The 14,686-nt window shown below is 38.9% G+C and overlaps 1 protein-coding gene across 2 annotated transcripts in view; it reads right to left on the minus strand.

Moving 5' to 3' along the window:
* LOC145996930 (ribitol-5-phosphate transferase FKTN-like) overlaps positions 1-9,442 on the minus strand; it is a 56,757-nt gene extending 47,315 nt beyond the window's left edge. For both annotated transcript variants that reach the window (XM_083133508.1, XM_083133507.1), the window contains exon 1: positions 9,377-9,442. The gene's annotated coding sequence lies outside the window, so the exon portion shown is untranslated. The remainder of the gene's footprint in view (positions 1-9,376) is intronic.
* Between the last annotated feature and the right edge of the window lie 5,244 nt (positions 9,443-14,686).

Here is a 14,686-nt window from a genome sequence, read left to right on the forward strand (position 1 = left end):
TTTTCATGAAATTTGGGGAGTTGAAACTCTTAATGGAACTTAGTAACTATGAAAACTTTTAGTTTCGTTTGTCTTGTAATTGTTAAATTATTCAATGTCAAAGTTAACAGAAATTGCCCTTTTTGAGCCCGCTTAGCTATACTAAATGTGCTGTAACTCCGCCCCTATTTCGCCTAGATAGCTCAAATAAAGCTTATTGTACAGGGAATTAAACAAGCTTTCCAGTGATATATAACAAAACCTACCTTCGGATAAAAAATATAATTTTGTCACGTGACCTTAACCTTTGACCTTGAATATCTAAAACATATCATCACCAAAAATTGTGAAAAAAAATATATTTGGTCCCTCATACCATACTCTAAAACATATCAAAAAATCATTCTTGGACTGCAATGGGATCAGAAGATACAAAATAATATGTGTAACTATGTGACTGATAAAACCTCATTACATAAACTCACCCACTACAAAATGTAAAGGAGTTATCCTGGTCATGAAAGAAATAGGTTAGGCACAGGGAGATCTCTAGCTGTGTGTGTCAAGCGCAGGTCCGGCATTGTGTTGACCGCCATATTGAATTCAACGCAAACATTTCAAAGGAAAGGGAGTGATGTGAAATAACAAATCAGGCTAGAATTTCACGAGAATTGAAGCAGCGAAGGTTTTTCCAACTTATCTCTAGCCAGCAAAACGTTACTACTGCATGCTTGTAGCCATTTTCTCCTTTTCGAGGTGTTAAAAACAAAGCATTAGAATGCTCTTAACGTGTTAGGAACTCATCGAGATCACGTTGACATATCGGGAGAGAAAGAAGTATACGCACCATTCCATATGATTTTAATCAGCAACATTCACCAAATAGTTGACTAGTGAAGAATATTGGGAAAAGTATCTCAAACAATTACGTGACACTTCCTTTCGAATGAAAAATTCTTCAGTGACGAGGCTAATTTTTATGTTCACGGTGAAGTTATCAAAAATAATATGCAATACCTGTGATTTGATAATCTACAGTGGACAGATTCCAGCCGAATGGTTGTTGCTGGTAAGCTAATGATGTGGTATAGTATATGGAGAACGGGAATGGTTAGTTCATATTCAACAACGGAACCTTAAATGGTGAGGGCTTCTTGGATTTGTTAAGTGAACAGGTTTTTCATCCTTGCTTACGGGATATGGCTCTTTTCCAGAGTTTTGAAATAGGACAGAGTGTGACCACACTATGTGGACATTTTGGCAATTTCTTGATGATAAATTTCTAGGTAGATTGATGGGCAGACGGGGATCTATTAAAAGGCATGCACATTCGCCAGATATAACATCTTAGGAGGACTTTTACCTTCAGAAACATGAGAATGGTGCATGCACTAAAAGTCCGTGATATTGACCATCTGAGAGAAGGCATAGTTGCTGATTGCGATGATGTTGCACCTGCTACATTGCCAAATGTTCTATGTGAGTGTGAGAGACGTCAAAAAGTGTGCTCACAGGAATATTGACAACATTATAATGTGCATATGTCGTAAGTGAAAGATATGCGTATAACTTTTTGCTAGCTAAAGATAAGTTGGAAAAACCTTCGCTGCTTCATTTCTCGTGAAATTCTAGCCTGATTTGATATTTCACATCACTCCCTTTCCTTTGAAATGTTTGCGTTGAATTCAATATGGCGGTCAACACTATGCCGGACCTGCGCTTGACACGCACAGCTAGAGATCTACTTGTGCCTAACCTATTTCTTTCATGACCAGGATAACTCCTTTACATTTTGTAGTGGGTGTTAAAAGACTTTTGACTCGTCATAGTTCATGTAATGAGGCTTTTATCAGTCACATAGTTACACATATTATTTTGCATCTTCTTATCCCATTGCAGTCCCAGAATGATTTTTGATATGTTTTAGAGTATGGTATGAGGGACCAAATATATTTTTTTCACGATTTTTGGTGATGATATGTTTTGAGATATTCAAGGTCCAAAGTCACGTGACAAAATTATATTTTTTATCCGAAGGTAGGCTTGTTATATATCACTGGAAAGCCTGTTCAATTTCCTGTACAATAAGCTTTATTTGAGCTTTCTAGGCGAAATAGTGGCGGAGTTACAGCCGATTTAGTATAACTAGGCGGGCTCAAAAAGTGCAATTTCTGCTAACTTTGACCTTGAATAATTTAACAATTACAAGACAAACGAAACTAAAGATTTTCATAGTTACTAAGTTCCATGCATAGTTTCAACTCCCCAAATTTCATGAAAATCGGAGATGGTCAGGTTGGGGGCTGTGTTGATTTGGCATGGAATGACTCGTATCGTTCGACTGCAAAATTCGTCACAATATTGTATTGCATTAATACTTACAATGCAGAGCTTTCTGTAACCGTTTTCTTTGTCTTGTCAATTCATAAAGTTTCCAGCCTGTTGTGGACAATTTTACTAGTAATCAACACTGAGGGCGCTGTTTCTCGAAGATTTACTTCGAGTGTAGCGCCCTCACCACTCGATCTCCGACGGTGGACTTCACCTCAAACAATTATACTACTTATGTGAACAGAATTGTACCATGAGTTTCTGAATTCGTTCAAAATATATTTCACCCAAGTCCCTAAAATTTCCCGTTGGAGGGAAAATTCCCTCTTTTCAAAATCTTTGGCGAAAGGCAATTCGGCGAAATGGGAATTCTCGTTTGACCGAAAATTTTCCTTAGGTGCGATGTTTGTCTCTAGGGCATTCGGCGAAAATGGATTCGAGTAAAACATTCAATGACGTGGAGTAACTTTCCGGAACAGTCATCAGGCTGAATGGTACTAGCTTTAATAATGTCCAGTAGTAACCGAGGAGATAACGTCGGTTATGGGTTGTGCAATTACGCGTAAAAAAGTTTTCTACATGACACGTAAATTATGCGTAAAGATGCGTAAATACGTATAAAACGTAAAGTACGTAAAAACTAGAATCAAACATAAACATTTAAAGAAAAATGTTGTTTGGGATGATTATTGTTATGTACCGCAGTTGGCAGTGGCAGAAAAAGAGAAAGGGCTTTAAAAAACTTTCCTTCCGAATTTACATGTGCTTTTAGCTGGAATTCTACAAACTGGCATTTTCACATTCACATCATAATTAGCCTATGCAAGTTTGTAATACGTATGAAAAGGAATTTTAAGCTGTTACTAAAACTTTAAAATCCAATCCAAATAAATTGTTGTAAATCGTTATGTCATGTTACCAATACAAATAACTAGTGCAAGACATGTATAGTATCAACAGGTATCTGATTTTTTTAAAAATATGCGAAAGAACAGTTCTATTTTTAAAAATCTGTTAGCGAAGGTGAGGGCGTGCTGTTGCTGCATAAACAATCTTCAGAAAATAATAATTTTGTGCTGAAATATCGTAATATGTAATATAATTAAAGTGGTTTTTATTACCTAATAATATACGAAAGAAAATTAGTTTTTTTACATCTGCGTAAAAAATTGGTTTTCTACGCGAAGTATATTACTAGTAAATTACGCGTAATTTAAGTAAAGAACCTAAGAAGTAACTCTGGGTTCGAGAAACCTCCGAGGTAGGGGCTGCGCCAGTGTGGTGGGGAGGGGTGCTTGCCCACCCCTTCATTTTCTTCCTCACTCCTGTCAGCACACCCTTTCATTGCCATACTTCTCTATGACTTATTAAAACCATATCGCCGTATTAAGCGTAGAATGTTTGGTATTGAAGCGAAACCTTTGTTACTGTATACAACAGGCAAGCCTTATCTGAAAGAGAAGCCGAATACATTTTCCCGTAATGACTGAAGTCTCTACAATGATCAGAGGCTGTTGCCTTTCATTCCTCATTATTATTGTTGTTAATGTTTCTTCTTTTGTAAGACACAATGTATACATTAGCCTGCCTTAAGAAGATTTGTTCGTTTCAAATTACAAAACATGTGGCTGTTCTGCTTCAAGGAACAATGTCTATTCCTCCAACTTTTCAGGGAGGAAAATTCAATGTACACCATGTAAGTTATGTCCGTTTCATCTTTATTGGCACATAATACGTTTTATCTCTTATCAATCAATCACTTTTAAGATATCTTCAATTTTTGTGAGTCGCCCTCAAAAGCTCTCCTAGAGTAGAGTGGGAAGCAATTATTAAATGTATAGCCACGACAAATCTAAATTATTCACATTATACAGTGAAACCTCAGTATATCGGACACCGGTTGGGAAAGTAAACATGTTTCCTATTGAGAAGTGTCTCCTATTCAAAGAGAAAGAAGCTTAGATGATATAAAATCTGTATTTGTGTCACAAAGCTCTATTATGTATTTAAGAGTTTCAATAATGAAATCTATACGTAACGCATAAGATGGCTAAGCATGTTAGCTTTAAAAATATCGAAGTTTTGCTTTTTGTAAAACTTAACGAATCAAATTTATAATGTATGCAAATGCTATATTTTAATTTCTAATGTGTGTACAATGTTTTAAAAATGTTCTCTTATTCAACTGCTTTTTGGATAGATTCAGCTCATTTTAAATGATGAGATATTTTCTACAAGCACTGCAAAACCACTCAAAAGTTAAACTTCCAGGATTAGTTAACCTTAGATTCACGGTTTATCAATATAATTTTGGTTTCTTAAAATATCACTCATTCACGTTTTCCTCACATAAAATAGAATATACAATTCTCAAACAATAAGTGTATTTTTCTATAAAAGGTTTCCAAATTTATCAATTATGAGGTCACGTACTAGATTCGAAGTTGTAGTTTCGAACGTCGTATTTAATCATCGAGGAAATGCTTATACTTGCACTTCCTGAAATAAAATCTATATCAATATAAAAATTTGTGTAAATACTTTCTGAATGTTACTGAAAATGATTTTATACTGACTTGAAATGTTCATTGGACATTGTCCATTCTCTAGTGCTTTTCTTGCTTTTACTTATAACACTATTTTGCACAGAATTACTTTTTTCTCGTCATCTGGTGAATAAATTTATTTTTGGATTGCAATTATGGTTGTTTGTTCCGCAGATTTTGAGAAAGGAGTGAGCATTTTGCAAATATTATTTTTTCTTGATATTTTATTGTAGAGCACTAGTATTTTAGAGGGCCTGATCACACATGTTGATTCTCATATAAGGCTATATAGGGGCTCCCCGATGGCGTAGTGGTAGCGTCGTCGCCTTGTAATCAAGGAGCCCCGGGTTCGATGCCCGGTGAGACATGTAGTGGTTCGGATCCCACTTTAAACTGTAGGTCAAGTCCCGATTAGCGTTACTGTGCATAAAGTGGACTTAAAACACCAACTCAATCAATCAATCAATCTTCTAAGGCTATGATATAATCACGTGTTATGAATCAAAGCACGATCTCACCGAGGTTCCCAGATCCGAGTGCCGGCCTGATCACTGATGTTCTTTGTGAGTGTCCCTTCATCAATTTCATGCAATCATCACTCATCTTCACCGTCGCGAAGAGCCAACGGGGCAGAAAAGCAACGTGAAATAACAAGAAAACTTTGCTCAAAGTGAGGAGCAGATGCCGTCTTTCACAGACAGCAACTTTCATATGGGCATATGACTGACTAATAAACTCTGTCCCAGCTATTTTTGGAGCAAGCGAACGAAAACAAGTCTCTGCGCAAGTAGTGACGCAAGACGGTTCCACCAATGAACAAGTGAGAGGGAATGGGATTGCGCCGAGGGGGGAAACCACTGCAGTTACCAGCCTTCGAACAGCTTGGACTGGTTCGCTCTGCCGTGTCCTTGCTCCAGAGACAGTTGGGATATAGTATACATCTCGCTGTCTCCCTCTTTCTGTAAGTACATTTCAGTTTTAGAGTGTTGGACGCTTTCCCGGCCATTGCTACTAAATTTACAAGATGTTGCAGTAGCAAAAAGTCAGAAATCTTTCAAATAAACCTTTCTTTTCGTTACTTCCCCAGGCAAATAATTAGCATTACACTTTAAATCGAATCGGTTCAATCGAATTAAAGACATTGAATAACTACCATATTCTTTACCATAGATATTTGGGAAAAACTCAGTTCTTTTATCTTGAATGATAGTCCAGAAGTTCAGTTTAAAAATATATAAAAAGTATATTTATTTCCTTGATTTAATATTTACAAAGAATTACATAAGAAATAACCCCCACATAAGAAATGACATGATCCTCTTTAATTGAAACACTGTAATATATATATAAGAGAGGTTCGTACGCTGGCCTAGACCAGCAGTACATTTTCCTTATCGTGGCACTAGTCTCAAAATATCCTGTTCATAGAACTCCGTCAAATTGGGAATACAGCCATTTGCGCACAACCGATTGCACTTCTTGATCGGAATTAAAACGTTGGCCACCTAGGAATTTCTTCATTGGGCCAAACAGATGGAAGTCGGAAATGTTGAACCGGCCACACAAGGTTCTGCGATGGATCCACCGGTCGTTGAGAATTGCCTGCTCAATGGCTGTAACATTCCGTTCCGTTGCAGCTGTTACTGGTCGCCCGGAACGTGACGAGTCAACAAGGTTCACACGGCCATTGAAAGAATGTGCACCACCTGGAGATGTTGCTACGGTCCAAACAGTCTTCCCCATACACGCCCAACATTTCACTGAGAATTTCACTAGTGTTTTGTCCTTTCGCCCACAAAAAACTAACTACAGCTCTTTGCTTTTCACACGTTGACGACAGTAACATGCGCGCCATCTTTGTTAAGTAGTTCACGCTTCTGCCGTAAGAGTTATACCTGATCGAACAAATGCCGTCTCTAGCGCGAACCTTAAAATATACATCTGTAAAATTTCAACGTCCCAGCCACAATAACATCGCGGAAAAAAATGTTGTGCGATACTTAATGATCCACCCTCGTACTTCTCAATTTCTCGAATCCTCTTGCCCCTTGCTGTACATTTTTATGCAGTTTCCAATGTAACCTGTTGTAAGGCTGGTCTACGTGACAGTAAAAACCAGTTTGTAGAAAGCTGTTAGGTTCAAAATCTTGTTCTTTCAAACCTGAAGTGGGTGGAAATGTCCAGTTTACTGCCTTTTTACGAATCGCCTATAAGAGAACCGATTGAGTAACGGGGGTTGGCATTCTTACGAGTTTCTTGGGCAAGAGGGGAGACCTTTGGAAGGTTCTCTAGGTGCCGGTAGAGTGGCTGGGCTAGTCAAAAGGCTAGCGGTCACGGTCAACCATTTGCTTTCATCGAAATACATGGACAAGTCCAAGCATTTTCTTGATTCGTTTGGTGACAAGCGAACGCTTAGTTCTCGGTGGACATTTGTTATTATTATTAGAGAAGCGTCGTATCCGGGGGAATTAAGGGACACGTTTAATTTCAAGTATATGTCTATCCGTTGATGAAAAGTCAAGTACCTTGACGGGCGAAATTTTTAGTTTAAATTTGTTGATTCGACACTGTCAAGCGTCCGGTTTTTATTTAATTTGGGATTAAAGGGACAGTGACAGGGTGCAGAAAGAATCATAACAGTTTGGTTTTTTTATATAATTTCAAGAACAGCGCATATTAGTTGTTATAATTTCAATCAAGTTTAGTCTATTTTTGCGAGGCAATTTTCATTATAAACAAGAAGCGGAGGGAATTAGAGAAACATGTCATGTATTCTAGTGACAAGCTAGATACAGTTTTGAAATAGTACTGCTGGTCTAGGCCAGCGTACGAACCTCTCTTATATATATATTACTGTGTTTCAATTAAAGAGGATCATGTCATTTCTTATGTGGGTTATTTCTTATGTAATTCTTTGTAAATATTAAATCAAGGAAATAAATAGACTTTTTATATATTTTTAAACTGAACTTCTGGACTATCATTCAAGATAAAAGAACTGAGTTTTTTTTTCCCAAATATCCATGGTAAAGAATATGGTAGTTATTCAATGTCTTTAATTCGATTGAACCGTATTGTTAGTTTTTAAAGTGTAATGCTAATTATTTGCCTGGGGAAGTAACGAAAACAAGTAATAGGTCGAGCCAAGGCAGGTTACTCTCCTCAGAAGAGAAATAAAACATAATACTAACGAGAGGATTTCAGCAACCCTGGCGACAGTTACACTCACGCCCTTGCGATCCAAGTTCGAGTCCCAACCTCAGAATTGGTGTTTTTCGTGTATGACCCTTCAACCATTTCACCTAATCACTAACCACGCTTATTTATTTATTGGCCTTCAACACAAATAAATACTAAATTACAGGTACAAACTACAAACAGTGTGCGAATTAACGGGGGAAGGGGGGGGCTGCCGGGGATTTCCCCCCACAGAAAATTTTATCCCCGGCAAAGGAGAATTATTTTCATCCCTGGAAGTTCCCCCCCCCCCAAAAGAAAATGAAATTGAAAGCATATTATATTATACCATTTCTTAACTATTAAAAAAAAAACATTTAATGGTCCAGTCATCAATGATTTCCCTGGCGAAAAGTATGCAGCCTTGTGGAGCCGAGACAATTTTCGACATAATTTTTCATGGCATAGTGGTGATATTTTACATATATTTGTGTTCACAACAAACGTGTAGGTAGGTTTGGATGGCCGTTAAGTTTGGAATTCGGTCTAGTTTTCCGTGTTACTAGTTCGATAACTCTCTCTTATGTACAAGTTTGGGTTTTCTTAGAATGTAAATATAGCAAATGTTTCTGGATTACGTGTAAATGTTATCATGTTAAGATTTAATGACTAAGGTTTTGAACCAATTTTAAGGTACTTTGAACCACAAGGCAAAAGTTTACACATAGTTTATAGTGCATAATTTTTATAACCAGTGTGTGAAAAGTGTGTGAATTAGTTCTCATAGAGCATTCCAGGCGGCAGCACAAATGCAAAAGTGTTTAAAATCTGTTTTAAGTGTTAAAGCTCATGTACGAGTAATTACGGATTTCTAGCTAGAAAACTACCCTCTGTCTCAACTATCTCTGGAGCAGGCGAACGAAAATATGTCTCTCCGCAAGTAGTGGCGCGAGATGGAGATGGCTTTACCAATGAGCGCGTGAGAGGGAACGGAATTCCTTGGAGGGGTGGAAAGCGACTGCAGTTACCAACCTTCGCAGCGGCGTGTACTGCTTCGCCCTGCTCACTCGATTCCCCCACCCCTTCTCTGATGCTATGCGCTTCCTTGCTCCAGAGATAAATTGGACAGGGTATACGTATAGGGGCTCCGAAATAAGGTTCCCCGATTTTCAAACATCTCAAACCATTGTGCGTGTTTATGTTTGGAACCCATAAAAAAGTATAAATAAATACTTCAGTAAGGTCACTCGAAAATATTTACACTACGAGCAGTCGACATTTTTAAACTTTAATGTTGTGCTCCGAAGTGATCTATTTTGATTTGAAGAAGCAAAGATACTCACCTTGATTTACAAGACTTGTCGGGATGAACAGAGGAGATAAAATGAGGTCTCTATTGAATGTGAATTTATCAGCAGTCTGCAGCTGTCGTATTTGATTTACATAACAAGCAGTATTCAACGGTTTCTCTAATCTTACAGAACCTTCCGTATAGTGATAAGAACTTATAAACTGATATGGGATATTGGCAGGGACGTAAATATGTTGATCAGTTTGGGGGGGGGGGGGCAAACGTAAGATTTTTTCTATCAAACTATTATAAATTAATATAATGTATATTCAGGACAGTATGAGGCAAGTGGCAAAAATTGTTGAAAATACAGGGATAAAAGTAGTAGTAATACAAGCTCTCCGACGACTGTGTTTATCTTTGCACAGGATACACATGTAATAGTTTACAACTCTGAATAGAGCAGTATATTCGCTACTGATTCATCATTACATTGTTACTGTGGTTGTACGTGTTTTAGCCTTAATGTAACAACGTGAACCTCGGATACTTCCGTTATCAGCACAAAAGTACCACAAGGCATCTGGACACAAACCTGTAGATATCAAACTTGCAACGACATTTGAAAATATTTGACATGTAGCTGGGCGTAAACAGTCACATGTAAGCCTTAACTCCAATAAACGTTAATGTTGATATTTGATATGTAGGCTGAGACAAAATGCGATATTGACACTTCATTTTGAATAAGTTTTTTTACCATTTCTCATATCGTTGGTTCACTTCCCCCTTCCCCTGAGATGACTGCTGATCTTCTGGCTGGTAGGCTATGATGTTCGGTCTTCTGAACGCGTTTCTCGCTTCGTTTTACAGCTAATAATGTGGTTGGAAGTTTGTCATTTTCCATAAAATTTGTGTGTTCCTTGCAATCCTCCCGTGCGCTGTTTCGCCGCAGGAAATGACGCCACAGATACGATCAAATGTTGTGTTGGGTTGCCAGCATCCAGGCGGCAAAACGGTCTTTTTAAACGGCTGTAACGTCGAATCGACGCACCAACAAGAAAAATGTTACTGAGAAAAGTTGTTTGTTTTGATGTGCTCTATACGAATCTGTGGGTCGTGGGCGCCATTAAAATGACACCCTGTATAATAAATAAGAAGCTATGCCTCTGTGCGCAGCTTTCGGATGCAACAATAGAAGTGGCAAGAAAAGTTTTTTTAAAAAGGAAGGAATTGAGAGGTCCACAGATAAACATGCTGCTTATAACATATTTACGTTTATTATACACGCATTTCTGTTGTGATTTTATTAGTGAATTTGAATTTGAATTTGATTTTAAAATTTTGGGAGCGTCAGCACTTAGGCTATTTTGCTCCCGTCACATTATACGGGGGCCAGCCCCTTACCATTACAAATGACAACTCTAACTTTGCATAATTAAAAAATCTTAAAATGTTCTGACTTCTGTTAAAACCTGAGGCTGTCAACAGGCACTCAGCACACACAAGGACAAAAAACAGGACAATACACACAAAATTATACTGGCCATAGTGCCAGTCGCCAGAGCCTCGTTAGTCTTTAGTCCAGGGTGCACTACGTGGAAGTGAGGTTGACTTTTGGGCGCCTACGTGCAAGGTACCCCTTACACCCCGATTTTATTAGTGGTATTATTATGAACGGTATGTATAAAATTTTTAATTCAAAATTGTGACATATCGGAATAGCGAAAATCGTTAGCACGTTTCATAAAGGTAACTATTGCAAATGTTTATACGTGTTGAGAACCTTGTGGAATGAAAATTCATTGAACGAACAAAGAGAGACTTCAGACATGGAAAAAGAGAGACGTGTCGCTTGGAAACCACCCGTACGAAATAAATGAGAACTTCCGAACCGAAGCGACACGCCAAGCTGCACGTGTCGCTCGGACTGGGCAGTTTTCTTAATACCGTCCCTCGTGTCGCCTCGGTCTGTTGGTGGCTCATACACGGTTAATTTTTTTTTGCTTCAGACTGAAGGACCCCGTATCACTTGTGGCCTCAAATAATGGAGTTTTCAGATCTAATGGCCACGCGACTCATGTCGTGACGGAACGAGCAAGCTAACGTTTACACCTGCCTTAGCGGCAATGCACGAGCCTGCATTGATGAAATCCTCAAAGCGGCACGAATGGCTTCTTGTGTCGGCATGAAATCTCTCTATTCAGACCGAAGCGACAAGCAACACGTGCAGCTTGGAACCGAACCCTCAGAAATCAATGCAACTTTTCCAATCGAAGCGACACGGCAAGCTGTATCTGTCACTCAAACTGATCCGTTTTCTCTATAGCATTTATCGTGTCCCCTCGGTCTCGTTGTAGCGCATGAGCGGTGAATGCTTGCTTTTTAGGGAGATTTTTCACAGAAATGTGACACGCGGCATGTGTAGCTTAAGGATTTTACAAATCAAAGGTAGACTAGTGCAACCTCTCACGCCTCTATGGTGTGAAACGTTGATGTTGATTGGCTCGTTCTCAAGTGGCATGTGTCGCGCGAGCACCTGAGAATTCACACCGGAGTGGTAAACGACAAGGGCCCCTTCAGTCTAAAGGACAATTCATACCAAAGCGACAGGCGACACGATGTGTCGCTTGAGGATTTCTCCAATGCAGCCTTTTGCGCTCTGTCTTGCCGCTAAGGCAGGTGTAAACAATCTGTGGTGTAAACGTTGGCTTGCTCGTTCCGACGCGACACGAGTCGCGTGTACATTAGATCTGAAAACTCCATTATTTGAGGCCACAAGTGATACGGGGTCCTTCAGTCTGAAGCAAAAAAATTAACCGTGCATGCGCCACCAACCGAGGGGACACGATGGACTGTATTAAGAAAACGGCCCAGTCCGAGCGACACGTGCAGCTTGGCGTGTCGCTTCGGTTCGGAAAGTATAATTTATTTCTGATGGTGCAGTCTGTCATGTCGCTACGGTGTGAAACGTTTGCTGTTGATTGGTTCCCTCCCAAGCGACACGTGTCGCCTGTCGCTTCGGTGTGGATTCTCACCAAAGCAAAATATTCACCGCAGATGCGCGAACAACACACCGAAGCGACACTATGTATGAGAAAAGGACCCAGTCCGAGTAGCACACGTGCAGTTTATCGTGTCGCTTCGATTTAAAAAAAAAATGCATTCATTTCTGAAAGTCGGTTGCCAAGAGACACTTATCGTTTGTCGCCTGTCGCTTCGGTCTGAATGCTTTCATTGAATGAACGGGCTCCTGTCTTTTGTCGCCTATCGAGTCTCGCGTATCGCCTTATGTTTAGGTCCGAAATCTACCTATAATCTCGACTTAGGCTTACTTATTGAGGTGTCGTAAATTGTGTTATTTCGTGTTAAACCTTTATACATAGCTCATATTTATATATAATAATGTTTTGTGATGCATTTACGAGTGTAGAAGTTATAATGCAATTCCTATTGTGATTCTATTGTTATTTCATTAAACTCTTTCTGGTATACTAACGTAGCATTACATATGGTAAATGAACACGTCCCAGTACATAAAAAGGTGTAGATATCTTTGTTTCTTCGTCAAGACTATTTACTAAGAGCTTCGTGTTATTGTTTCTGACGATTTAAACATAAAGAAACATAACAAGCAGCCTTAATTTTTCAGACGAAATTCCCTCTCGCTGAATGTTAACAAATAGACGCAACAGCTGGGTGGCACATCCCAACATGGCGGCCGCCGCAAGCTATTTTGGCTTCAGCTGACGTCACACACGCTCTCTCTATACCTTCTATACTCGAAGATGATAGTCAATGTGACGTCAGAGGCGCAGAGCATGATGGGAAATCTGGCCAAAACCGCATGGTATGGCACAGGGGGTGCTCGTTCGGCGGCGCAGATCGTATGCGCAGTTGTCCGTGGGTACATGACGTCATCATCGAGAAGCTCGGCGCGGAAAAGGCTGGTTCCTTATGCAAATATTGAGATATTTGACAACGAATATCTTCTAAAATATAGTAACAGGGGAAAAGTTACAACTTTTACTGTTAAGATTCATCCTTTCTAATCAATTTATCACAAAGTTGATTCAAATGTGTAAAATGGTTTTCAAGAAATCGTGTTACGAAGGAACCCCTGTTTTGTTCTCTCCAGGCTTCCAATATAAGGGAGTTTTAACTTAAGCGCGTTGGATTTCTTTTTGCTCTATGTTTTAAAATAAGATTATTTTGTTCTTGTCAACTGAATTCGTGCCTAAATGCTATGGAAAGTTGTGAAAACTATTATCAGAAAACTAACGGAAGAAATCTAAAATATCACAGCCTTTCCAGTCGGTAATTGTGTAAGTAAACGAAAAGACAAGATTGTTATAAAAAATGCGGGATTGCCCATTTTTGTGAAAAAGGCATTGTGCGAGATCTAAAAGCAGAACATTTTAATATTGTATGTAAATGTAAGGGTGTAATAAACGTGACTACTTCCCGCAGTAGCGTACGCAGGATTTCATCAAGGGGCGTGTTATCTCGAAACCTTTCTACAAATTCACATTACCATTGTTACCCCCCCCCCACACACACACACACACACACGCGTGCGTATGTACGATTTCAGTTGTAAGTTTTAGACTAAGCTTGTCAAATGTCCACTTATATCTTTGTATTCTTGAGCCATTTAAAAAGAATCATTTCGCCCCTTCTTCTGGACGATGTTTTCCCACTGGAAGCCCCTTTGCAGTTCAAGATCCGGGGCTATAGCCTTCCCAAGCCACAGTCTCCTCCAAATACTGTCCTGGCCTCATGAAAGAAAAATATATGTATTGATACGAAATATTAATTTGACTTGGCAGTTTCTTTTTTCGAACAGGAATAAGTTTTAAATTTTAATAGCTTATAAATTTACACTAGCAATTTTGAGTAAAGGTTTTACGTAACCCTAAAAGTACATTTAGAGACTGCAAGGTCAACTCTCGATATTTCAGATATATTAATAATTTTCATCACAACGTCTAGTAATAATTATTTGTTACTTCAATAACCTCCTCGCAAATGTTTCTCGCATATTAAAACGTAGATGCCATATGATCGTCATTTTCTGTTTATTTCCTTGTAATGCTGACCTCCGTGGCGAAGTGGTTAGCACAACACTTTACGATGCCAAGGGCCCCCAGGTTCGAATCCCCGCCCGGGCATGGGTCTACTTTCCTTTCTTCAATTTCATCATATCATCACGCATCCTCATCTTTGCGATTAGCCATATGTGACAGATAAGCGAAGTAAAATAAACTAAGTCAATTAATCAATTATTTTTTAAAACTCTTTCATTCTTCTTTAGCATGTAACGTTTTTGTTAAAATTATATTACGATTTGTAAAATGAAAAT

Source organism: Lepisma saccharinum, chromosome 13 (genome assembly GCF_977018435.1).
Source record: "Lepisma saccharinum chromosome 13, izLepSacc3.1, whole genome shotgun sequence".
Lineage (NCBI taxonomy): Eukaryota > Metazoa > Arthropoda > Insecta > Zygentoma > Lepismatidae > Lepisma > Lepisma saccharinum.